Genomic DNA, 13168 nt, shown 5'->3' with positions numbered 1-13168 from the left:
ACAAAGAGATGTGGTTATCAACACATTACCTGCAACCAACAGAAACTCAGTTACATGGCCCAGGAGGGGTTGAACTCAAAGTAAAGGAGAAGCTACAGGCAACACTCCAGAACAAGAGAAAGCAAATATTAGAAACACTGTACGTTCTAAGGAATCAGGAATTCTCTCTCTTAAGTAGAAGAGCATGTATTGACCTTCACCTTACAAAGAAAATGGAAGAAGTTGAGCAACAAGAATCCAGGAGATGATAGCGACGTTTAAGAGGCATCTTGACAAATACATGAATAGGATGGGAATAGAGGGATACGGTCCCCGGAAGCACAGAAGGTTTTAGTTTCGACAGGCAGCAAGATCAGCGCAGGCTTGGAGGGCCGAATGACCTGTTCCTGTGCTGTACTGTTCTTTGTTCTTTGTTCTTTGAGTCACTTTCAAAAGAAAATCCCAAAGTTGTTTACTGGTCTAGGAAGACTGAAGACCGAATATATTATTACTTTGTGAAAAGATGTTAAACCAGTATGTCTTTTCACACCTAGGAAGATTCCACACCCCCAAATGAAGCAAGTCCAACATCAACAAGAAGACATGACCAGGATGGGAGTCATTTCTCCTGTTACTGATCCTACAGAATGGTGTTCGGGAATGGTTTCAGTTCCTTAACCTAATGTTGATCTTTGCATTTGTGTAGACTTAATTCAACTTAATAAGGCTGTGGCATGAGAAGTTCATCCGATGTCCTCAGTGGACAAAAGCTTGGCAAAGTTGTCCAAAAGTACCATCTTCACGAAGATTGATGTGAATAGTGGCTTTTGGCAAATTCCATTGGATAAGAAGTCAAGGTTATTGACAACCTTTATTACTCTGTTTGGAAGATTTTGTTTTAGTTGTCTATCATTCAGTATAAAGTCAGCGCCGGAGATATTCCAAAAAATCGACGGGACCGCCAATTAAATATTTAAATAATTAAATCACCTGAATTAATGAGTCTTCTGTCGCCACTTGAAGTCCTGCCGCAATCTTCACCCTGGCAGCCGGCACTGCTGTGCCTTCGGATCCCTATCCGGGGAAACAAGGCACAACGCTGGTGGGGAGGGGAGAAGAGGTAAGTTTATCAGTGTGGGAGTGGGGGGAGCAGGGTCAAATGAACGTCATGGGTGTAGGGGATGTTGGGAAGGGTTATAGTTTAAAGTTTGTGCATTTTTCGGGGGGTGGGGGCAGGAGGTCAGATTGTGAAGGTAAGTGTTTTGCGGGCGGGAAAGGGCCACTAATAATTTAATTGATATTGGGGCAGTGGGAGAGGGGCAAAAGAAATGTATTTATTTAATGTGCTTAAAGAATTCAGCCCATATATTTGGATAAAGAGTTGGGGGAGATGTAGTATAAGGGTCTGAAAAGCTTAATGTTGACAAAGTGTAAAGAATACCTCCTACCATGATGAAGTAAGAGATCACATGTGAGAGAGATTTGAAGAGAGATGCAGCGTGGCTTCAGAGAAGTCACACGGACTGGTGTGAAGCTGTACATAGTCATAATGCAATAAAGGTTAATGTTCGAATTACTCCTGATGAAAGAATCTCTCGAAACTAGACTAACTAAGGTAACAGAGTACCAAACAAACATACAACATTCCCTATTTAACTCTACACTAATATTCACACAATCCACAATACCGCATCCTTCACAGGCACTACTCACACCTCAGACACATCTAACAACTCTTCAAGCATGTGAGGCATCACACACACACAAACACACCTGCTAATACACTCATTTACAAACACCTTTCTATTCCAGGTCAAGATAGTACATAACAGGTGTCAGCAGGACCTGACCAGGGGAGGGGAAGCATGACTTCATCAGATCACTCCCTCTGAGGAGGCGGTGTTGGCGGTAATTGGGAGGGGATTGGTAGATGTGTGGCCACAGGAAGAGCAGGGGGCGTATTGCCTGGAGGTATGTGGCCACTTCAGCTTCCTTACATATCCACAACTATTCCTGATTGCTAATCCCCCTAATGTATCCTCACTCACAAGCTCCACATTGTCTCATCACATCCTCCTATAGTGGCTACATACTAAAGTATTTGGTAAAAATACCCTCCAGGATGTCCAATGCTCTCCTGGTGTGGTTCTCTTCCAAGCGTCCATAAACTTCAGCTCATCCAAACTTTGCATATCCTAACTTGCACCAAGTCCCATTCACCCATCACCCCTAATCCTACTAACCTACCTTGGCTGCCAGTTCAGAAACGCCTTGATTTTTAAATTCTCATCCATGTTTTACATCCATTCAAGTTCTCACCCCACCCTATTTCTGTAACCTCCTCCAGCCCTACAGCCCTTCAAGATCTCAACATTCCTCCAATTCTGGCCTCTTGCACATCACCAATACTCATTGCTCAACCAATAGCAGTTGTACCTTCAGCTTCCTAGACCCTAAACTTTGGAATTCCTGCCCTAAGCCTCTTGATCGCTTTACCTGTCTCCCCTCCTTTAAGATGCCCCTGAAAACCCAACTCTTCAACCAAGAATCCTAATATCTCCTTTTGTGGCTCGGAGTCAAATATTTGTTTGATAAGCTCCTTGGGATGTTTTACCATGTTTAAGGGTGCTGTATAAATGCAACTGACAATTGGTCATTTTGACTTTATTTTAATGTCCAAAAATTGGGTGAAATGAGGTCCAATTTGTAGGCCTTTCTGTCTAGCATTAAAGTCAATTTTGGAGTCCCTTCAGCTTCGTAAAAGTTCCTTGGGAAGTCACAGTAAATTAGCAGAATAGTTAGCAGATCCTATTATATAGGTAACACACATCAATGCAGTATTGAGGAAGTGACATAGAATCATACAGCACTGAAATAGGCCCTTTGTTTGGCCCACCAAGTCAGTGCCAACCATCAACCACCCATTTATACTAATCCTACATTAAGCCCATGTCCCCTAACACATCCCCACCTTCTCTCAATTCTCCTACTGCCTACCTACAGTAGGGGCAATTTACAATGGTCAATTTACCTATCAACCTGCAAGTATTTGGCTGTGAGAAGAAACCGGAGCACCCAACGGAAACCCACACGGTCATAGGGAGAACTTGCAAACTCCACATGGGCAGTACCTGAAACCGAAAGCGGGTCACGGGACTTGTGAGGCTGCGGTGCTAACCACTGCGCCACTGTGCCACCCATATGTGCATGTTGTCAGAGGAGCTGTATTTCATCTGAGACATTATACTAACGTCCATTTACCCTCTCAGGCCAACATAAAAGATCCCATTGCACTACTCAAAGAAGAGCAGGGCTTTGTCCCTATGTCCCAGCTAACATTTATCACTCAACCAACAACATTAAACAGATTATCTCGTTATTTATCACATTGCTGTTATGGAGTTTGCTGTGAACAAATTAAATGCTGTTTTTGCCTATGTTGCAACAATGTCTACCATTAAAAAGGATTTAATTGGTTGTGAAGCACTTTGGGATGTCCTCTCCAATTAGGTCCCTCCCACAGCACGTAAATGGCCTAAACAAAGTCATTAATAGCATCCTCTGTGACTGTGACCATTATGCATTATCCCTCCTCATCCTCTTCGGCCTCTCTGTTGCCTTTGACATGGTCGACCACATCATGCTCCTCCAATGCCTCTCATCTGTTGTCCACAGTGGCGCAGTGGTTAGCACCGCAGCCTCACAGCTCCAGCGACCCGGGTTCAATTCTGGGTACTGTCTGTGTGGAGTTTGCAAGTTCTCCCTGTGTCTGCGTGGGTTTACTCTGGGTGCTCCGGTTTCCTCCCACATGCCAAAGACTTGCAGGTTGATAGGTAAATTGGCCATTATAAATTGCTCCTAGTATAGGTAGGTGGTAGGGAAATATAGGGACAGGTGGGGATGTGGTAGGAATATGGAATTAGTGTAGGATTAGTAAAAATGGGTGGTTGATGGTCGGCACAGACTCTGTGGGCCGAAGGGCCTGTTTCAGTGTTGTATCTCTAAACTAAACTAAACTCATTGAGACTGCCCTCAATAGGTCCTCTGTCACCTATCTGATCATAACCAGAGCTACATCAGCTATGGCTTCTCTTTTCACTCCACACTATTACTTCTAGAGTCCCCTGAGGATCTATTCTTGGGCCTCTTCTTTTTCTCATATACAAGCTGTCCCCTAGGTGATATCATCTGCAAACATGGGACCAGCTTCCACATATTTGCTGACAACACCCAGTTCTACCTCTACAACACCTCTCTTGACTGCTCCACTGCATCTGTGCTGTCAGACTGCTCATTTGGTATTCAGTCTTGGATGAGCCGTAGATTTCTCCAATTAAAAATTGGGAAGATCAAAGTCACCATCTTCAGCTCCTGCCACAAACTTGCTACCAATTCTATCCCTCTCCCGTCCACTGTCTCAGACTTAACCAGACTGTTACCAACCTCGGCATCCTATTTAATCCCAAGCTGAGCTTCTGACCCATATCCTCTGCATCACAAAGACTGCCTATTTCTACCTCTGTAACTTCAGCTGCTTGTGTCCCTCTGCTGCTGACACCGTCAACCTTCAGACTCAACTATTCCAATCTTTCCTGGCCAGCCTCCCATTCCCAACCCTGATAAACTGATAAAGGTAATATTGTCAAAGAAAAAGAGGAAATGGCAGACATGTTGAAAAATTACTTCGCATCAGTATTTACAGTAGAGGAAAAGGTCAGCATGTTGAACCTCCTACAGAAACTAATATTGAATCAGGGATGGGGACTGACAAAATTAACATAAACAAAATAAAAGTAATGAAGAAAATAATGGCAGTAATGAGTGACAAATCCCTAGGATCAAATGGTTTCCATCCCAGAGTTTTAAAGGAAGTAGATGAGAGCATTACAAATGCCCTAACTATAATCTTCCAAAGTTCTCTTAATTTAGGAACCGTTACTTTATATTGGAAAATTGTGCATGTCACTTGACTATTTTGGAAAGGTGAGAGAGAGAAACCAGGGAATTATAGACCAGTTAGCCAATGCCTATTGTCAGGAAACTACTACAGTCTATAATTAAAGATAGGGTGACTGAACACCTTGAAAATGTTCTGCTGATCAGAGACAGCATGGATTTGCAAAGGGTAGGTCATGCCTGACAAACCTGATTGAATTATTTTGAACAGGTGCCCAAATGCTTCCAATTTAAAAATCTTATCCTTGTATTTAAATTCCTTTGCCCCTCTTTTGGCAGCCACGCCTGTTGCCGCCTCGGCTCCACACTCTGGAATTCCATACCGAAACCACTCTGCCTCTCTACCTCTCTCTCCTCCTTTAAGGCCTTCCTTAAAACCCATCTCTTTGGTCAAGCTTTTAGTCACCCCAACTAATGTTTTCCTCTTTGGCTCAGCATCCATTTATTTCTGATCTCACCTCTGTAAAACACCTTAGGATATTTTCCCACATACATTAAAGATGCTATATAAATGCATATTGCTGAAAAGTGGAACATAAATACAAGTTTTTCTTTTAATTGTGTTCAGTTGTCACAATATTTTGTAAACAAAATCAAGGTACTTCACCTTTGGATGTTGAAATATCTTTCAAAATTTAAAATTTGGTCATAGGTTTTGTAATGACCAGCATATTTTTAGCAGTGAGGTAATGAAACCAGGGTTGTTAGCACTGCAGTGCAGTCTGGGTCTTGTAGTTCCTCCTGTTAAAATCAGGAGAAATCAAGGACTAATTGTCACTTGCTCTCACCAGTGCAAAGCTCAATTTCATCAGTAGCACCCTGTTTTTCTATAGAATGATTAATATGGCCTCCTTTGTATTCTATTTAGCAATGTGAGTCTACCAGATTTGGAGGATGGTGAGAGGTGGTAAAGTTACCTTGGTAAGTAGGTACATCAATGTACATCATAATCCTGTGGTACTCTGACTTAGAATGGTTTCTGTGTGGATGTGCCTAGTTCAGTCTTATACAGAGGCAGCTGCATATTATTCTAGTATCCATCTACTTACATGGTTTCACTGGAGGCAGAGCCATTGAATTGGAGTGCCATTTGACCTGTTTATGGGGGTTTTCTGAGTATTTAGGAAACTCAGCAATCTAATAGTACTCTATTTACCTAGTTTCTGCACCAGGTATTAGACGTGAAGTGGGAATGCTGTTATTAGTGATCAACAGCAGCGGAACCTGTTTTACAACAAAATCCATAGATCAGGATTCAGATAATCAACCTGCTGAAAGCAGCACTTATATGGGGTTACAAATAAAAATGAGCTAACAGTGACCTCAGCAAACTGATTGCCAAGTGGTGAGCAAATTAGTTATAAAAACCGACGGATTATTAATATCAATTGCTTAACTCACTCTGAATTAGAGATGAAGAAGAGAACATTGTTAACAGCTCCACACTGTCTGATATGGGATAAATAAAAGTTAAGTCACTGAGACATATTGTATAGTTCAAGCGTTGTTTAAAGCCTGATGGCCCTGTTGTTTGTCCATGTGAATGCTGAAACTGCTGGTATGTTGATAATTATGTGCAAACTAAAATCAACAAATGACTTGCATTTATATAGCAACTTTCACGATCACAGAACATCCCAAAGCGCTTTACAATAAAGTACTTTTAGAAGTGTAACCACTGTTATAATGTAGGAAACGCGGCAGACAATTTGTGCACAACAAGCTCCCACAAACAGCAATGTGATAATGACCAGATAATCTTTGTTAGTGGTGTTGGTTGAGGGATAAACGTTGGACAGGGCACTGGGGATAATTCCTCTGCTCTGCTTTGAAATAGTGCCATGGGATCTTTTACATCCACCTGTTTACTTACATCTGTTCTAAACTGTATGAAAATAAGATTCTGATTTATAAGCATCAAAGCACTTTAAGCATTCAAAATGGAATTGCAAACTTGCCTGCAGCCTACCCTCTACCACGGACTGAGCTCCAGGGGATGTTCTCATCTCTCGTTCGTTGGCCCAGGGCCAGGAATGTAAAATTCCTCTGGACAGACTTTTCACACATGATTCCTGTTGACTTCCCAGTAATGCTAGTACCCATTTTAGAGCTGCGTACTTTGGAGCTCACTTACAGCGAATTCCTTCCTCAAAGGGATTATTCACATAGGAACTATTGGCAGGGAGGGATATGAGCCAGAAACATACTGATTATAAACCTGATACCTAAATACTGAATTCACACAAATCCATAATTTTCAAGCATTATGTGGTATAGTTGTTTCATTGACTGTTCACCTGGGGTGGGTGAGGTTTCCAAACAGTAGCTGAATTTATCATTGGCAGTTTAAGAGACTCAATCAGAAATTAGTTGCCATTAATCTCTGTTCGTTGTCTAATCTACTGCATTAAAATATATAAACTGTCTCAATAAGGGAGCTGACATATTATAATGCACATCCTCCAATCGATAAAATGCACAAAAGCTGATAATCAGCTTCAAAAGGCTAACACAGTCCTCAAAAAGCAATCAATATCTCAAAAGTAGTTCTCAATGTAATCCTATGATCAAGTAACTAGCTATATCGTTTGTTTTTATTATATGGGATTCAATGATTTTTTTCAATGTTTTGGGGATCAAGTTTCAGAATTCATGCAATTTTTCTGTGAAAACCTATGATATGGAAAAACATGTCATTGCAGTGAGAATGCATTGGATCATGTGTTTGTCATAACAAACTTCAGATGTGCTCAGACATCGCTCCTTCATGCTTTAAAACTCATACATGCAAACAGAAGGGCTACCATCATTTCAATGCAGGATTACGGGCCTAGCACCTGAGATGAGCATTAAAAATGCACAATTAACATCTTGGAACAAGTCTTCCTCCAGAAAATGTTGTTTGTCATATACATCCTTGATGCATTTTTCAATATTTGAAGACTATTGTAATTCTGTCTTTGAAGCTAAAAAATAATTTATTTTAAAGGGGTCATAGGTACAAAATATAGTAATTGTTACAGGTTTTAATTAACTTTTGATTTCTGTTCCATTGGAAGGTATTACATAGTTAGTACAGCACAGCAAGTGTTGACAAGTGGACACAGTCTTAAAAACACCGACTGTCACGATGAAACACTAATGGTGTTAGCGTGTATGATAATGTACTGTTATGGCCAAGTGAGGAGGGGGTCACAGTCGCCCCTCTTGCCCTTCCTCTTATTTGACTGCAACAGGGTTTATTCCTTTTAAACTGTGGTTGTGCTTACCACCTCAGTGAGTGTTTTACCTTTTTCCTTTAATGTGATCGTGAAAGAACCAATCAAACAGATTTTTTTGAGTTTAAACAAGAATGAGATAAGTTTATTATACTTAAGAATCTAAAACCAATCTAAAAATAATTTTAAAATACACCACACATTCAGGCACACATTCACACGAGATTCACACGCACTCAAATAGATTACAGAGCGAAAAATAGATGTGGTGGTTGGGTTAGAGTCCAGAATAAATGAAACTTAAATACACAGTCTGTGAAGTGGACGATTCGGTGGTCTTCCGGATGAAGCTGTATTCTTGAAGTCCTCGGCTGGTCAAAGTACACTTTGTGGCTGGCCCGCTTGGCTCAAGGCTTTCTTGGAGGTAGGCTTGTAGTTGATTCTCTTCCCCTGGTCTCTGTCTGTAGCAATCTGTAGGCTTGGAGGGATTCACAGTCACAGACGGTTTTCAAACTTGTGTTATCTGGAGAGAGAGAGAGAGAGAAAGGGAGGCACACAGCCTTTTTCTGCTGCACAGTCTGAGTTACTACCTGTCTCTTTGTCCAAGGGGAAAAAAAACAGCTTTCCACGAGATGGACAGATGGCCACATGACTGCTTCAGGTTTTCTGGAACCTTCTAATGAAATTCAAGGTTAGGAATTGGCTCCACGGGCCCCAGGATGCCAATTTACACTTAGAGGGGCTTCGCTCTTTTAAAGTCAAGGTGTCCGGATTGCCTTGAATGTCGTGCTAATGAAGCAATTTTATGCAATTCAATCACTTAGAGCAACCCTTTGTCCTGGGTCCATGCTGCTCCAACCTCTGGCTCCGGGTAGAGCTTTTGAATATGAAAAGTTGTTTCAGCTTGTTATGACTAGGTTTGAAAGGGGTCTGGGGTTCCCTTTCAGCCTTTGCCTGGTTTAACCATAACAGGGTTTAATTTTTAAAACACCGTGTTTTAGCTCCCCCTCAGTGAATCCTTGTTCGCTGCTTTCCAATTGTTAGGCAAAGAAATCAATTAGACAGGTTTTCTTAGATTTAAGCAAGAACAATGGGGTACAGGTCTCTGGCACAGAGTCTGTCCCTGTTGCTCAGAAGGGAAGGGGGAAGAGGAGCAGAGCATTAGTCATTGGGGACTCCATAGTTAGGGGAACAGATAGGAGGTTCTGTGGGAACGAGAGAGACTCACAGTTGGTGTGTTGCCTCCCAGGTGCCAGGGTTCGTGATGTCACGGATCGTGTTTTTGGGATCCTTAAGGGAGATGGGGAGCAGCCCCAAGTCGTGGTCCACATAGGCACCAACGACATAGGTAGGAAGAGAGATGGGGATTTAAGGCAGAAATTCAGGGAGCTAGGGTGGAAGCTTAGAACGAGAACAAACAGAGTTGTTATCTCTGGGTTGTTGCCCGTGCCACGTGCTAGCGAAGCGAGGAATAGGGAGAGAGAGGAGTTGAACACATGGCTGCAGGGATGGTGTAGGAGGGAGGGTTTTGGTTTCCTGGATAATTGGGGCTCTTTCTGGGGTAGGTGGGATCTCTACAAACAGGATGGTCTTCACCTGAACCAGAGGGGTACCAATATGCTGGGGGGGAGATTTGCTAGTGTTCTTCGGGGGGGTTTAAACTAATTCAGCAGGGGGATGGGAACCTAAATTGTAGTTCCAGTGTACAGGATGTTGAGAGTAGTGAGGTCAGGGATAAGGTTACAAGACGCAAGAGGGCACTGGCAAGCAAGAACTTGGTTTAAAGTGTGTCTACTTCAACGCCAGGAGCATCCGGAATAAGGTGGGTGAGCTTGCAGCATGGGTTGGTACCTGGGATCTCGATGTTGTGGCCATTTCGGAGACATGGGTAGAGCAGGGACAAGAATGGATGTTGCAGGTTCCGGGATTTAGATGTTTCAGTAAGAACAGAGAAGATGGTAAAAGAGGGGGGGGTGTGGCATTGTTAATCAAGGAGAGTATTACGGCGGCAGAAAGGACGTTTGAGGACTCGTCTACTGAGGTAGTATGGGCCGAGGTTAGAAACAGGAGAGGAGAGGTCACCCTGTTGGGAGTTTTCTATAGACCTCCGAATAGTTCCAGAGATGTAGAGGAAAGGATAGCGAAGATGATTCTCGACAGGAGCAAGAGTAACAGGGTAGTTGTTATGGGGGACTTTAACTTTCCAAATATTGACTGGAAATACTATAGTTCGAGTACTTTAGATGGGTCAGTTTTTGTCCAGTGTGTGCAGGAGGGTTTTCTGACACAGTATGTAGACAGGCCAACCAGGTGCATTTGGTACTGGGTAATGAACCCGGCCAGGTGTTAGATTTAGATGTAGGTGAGCACTTTGGTGATAGTGATCACAATTCGGTTAGGTTTACCTTAGCGATGGGAAGGGACAGGTATATACCGCAGGGCAAGAATTATAGCTGGGGGAAAGGAAATTATGATGCAATTAGGCAAGATTTAGGATGCGTAGGATGGGGAAGGAAACTGCAGGGGATGGGCGCAATCGAAATGTGGAGCTTATTCAGGGAGCAGCTACTGTGTGTCCTTGATAAGTATGTACCTGTCAGGCAGGGAGGAAGTTGTTGAGCGAGGGAGCCATGGTTTACTAAAGAAGTTGAAGCGCTTGTCAAGAGGAAGAAGAAGGCTTATGTTAGGATGAGACGTGAAGGCTCAGTTAGGGCGCTTGAGAGTTACAAGCTAGACAGGAAGGATCTAAAGGGAGAGCTAAGAAGAGCGAGGAGAGGACACGAGAAGTCATTGGCGGATAGGATCAAGGAAAACCCTAAGGCTTTCTATAGGTATATCAGGAATAAAAGAATGACTAGAGTTAGATTAGGGCCAATCAAGGATAGTAGTGGGAAGTTGTGTGTGGAATCAGAGGAGATAGGGGAAGCGTTAAATGAATATTTTTCGTCAGTATTTACAGTAGAGAAAGAAAATGTTGTCGAGGAGAATACTGAGATACAGACTACTAGGCTAGATGGGATTGAGGTTCACAAGGAGGAGGTGTTAGCAATTTTGGAAAGTGTGAAAATAGATAAGTCCCCTGGGCCAGATGGGATTTATCCTAGGATTCTCTGGGAAGCCAGGGAGGAGATTGCAGAGCCTTTGACCTTGATCTTTATGTCGTCATTGTCGACAGGAATAGTGCCGGAAGACTGGAGGATAGCAAATGTTGTCCCCTTGTTCAAGAAGGGGAGTAGAAACAGCTCTGGTAATTATAGACCTGTGAGCCTTACTTTGGTTGTGGGTAAAATGTTGGAAAAGGTTATAAGAGATAGGATTTATAATCATCTTGAAAAGAATAAGTTCATTAGAGATAGTCAGCACGGTTTTGTGAAGGGTAGGTCATGCCTCACAAACCTTATTGAGTTTATTGAGAAGGTGACCAAACAGGTGGATGAGGGTAAAGCCGTGGATGTGGTGTATATGGATTTCAGTAAGGCGTTTGATAAGGTTCCCCACGGTAGGCTATTGCAGAAAATACGGAAGTATGGGATTGAAGGTGATTTAGTGCTTTGGATCAGAAATTGGCTAGCTGAAAGAAGACAGAGGGTGGTGGTTGATGGCAAATGTTCATCCTGGAGTTTAGTTACTAGTGGTGTACCGCAAGGATCTGTTTTGGAGCCACTGCTGTTTGTCATTTATATAAATGACCTGGATGAGGGTGTAGAAGGGTGGGTTAGTAAATTTGCGGATGACACGAAGGTCGGTGGAGTTGTGGATAGTGTCAAAGGATGTTGTAGGTTACAGAGGGACATAGATAGGCTGCAGAGCTGGGCTGAGAGATGGCAAATGGAGTTTAATGCGGAAAAGTGTGAGGTGATTCACTTTGGAAGGAGTAACAGGAATGCAGAGTACTGGGCTAATGGGAAGATTCTTGGTAGTGTAGATGAGCAGTGAGATCTTGGTGTCCAGGTACATAAATCCCTGAAAGTTGCCACCCAGGTTAATAGGACTGTTAAGAAGGCATATGGTGTATTAGCTTTTATTAGTAGGGGGATCGAGTTTCGGAGCCACGAGGTTATGCTGCAGCTGTACAAAACTCTGGTGCGGCCGCACCTGGAGTATTGCGTGCAGTTCTGGTCACCGCATTATAGGAAGGATGTGGAAGCTTTGGAAAGGGTGCAGAGGAGATTTACTAGGATGTTGCCTGGTATGGAGGGAAGATCTTACAAGGAAAGGCTGAGGGACTTGAGCTTGTTTTTGTTAGAGAGAAGGAGGAGGAGAGGTGACTTAATAGAGACATATAAGATAATCAGAGGGTTAGATAGGGTGGATAGTGAGAATCTTTTTCCTCGGATGGTGATGGCAAACATGAGGGGACATAGCTTTAAGTTGAGGGGTGATAGATATAGGACAGATGTTAGAGGTAGTTTCTTTACTCAGAGAGTAGTAGGGGCATGGAACGCCCTGCCTGCAACAGTAGTAGACTCGCCAACTTTAAGGGCATTTAAGTGGTCATTGGATAGACATATGGATGAAAATGGAATAGTGTAGGTCAGATGGTTTCACAGGTCGGCGCAACATCGAGGGCCGAAGGGCCTGTACTGCGCTGTAATGTTCTATGTTCTATGTTCTATAACAGTGGAAGTTTATTAATCTTAAACTCTAATCCAGTTAACGACTACGAATATGCGACGCGACCACGCCAGCATGCACACGCGATAAACATGCACACAGATAAAGACGGAAAAAATAGAAAGAATAAAGGGGAAAAGTTTGAGGCAATAGCTGGGTGTATTTACAGTCCTTTGAGTTCAATGTGGAGTCTTTGGTTGCCGGTAAGTCTTGCTGTTCATTGGGGCCCAGTGCACGCTTTAACCTGTTTTGATGCAGGAGTCTTTTCTCTCTTGAGGTTTAAGTGACTTCAGTGGGTCCGAAGGCCTGTGAGAAAGCGAGAGAGAGCCAGCCAGGAGAGAGGCTCTCTTGTTCCAGGTTCAGTTGCGATCTGCAGTCTGTCTTCAAACTGTCCTATGTAG

Source organism: Heterodontus francisci, chromosome 6, assembly GCF_036365525.1.
Source record: "Heterodontus francisci isolate sHetFra1 chromosome 6, sHetFra1.hap1, whole genome shotgun sequence".
Taxonomy (NCBI): Eukaryota; Metazoa; Chordata; class Chondrichthyes; order Heterodontiformes; family Heterodontidae; genus Heterodontus; species Heterodontus francisci.
This window is presented reverse-complemented; position numbering follows the sequence as displayed.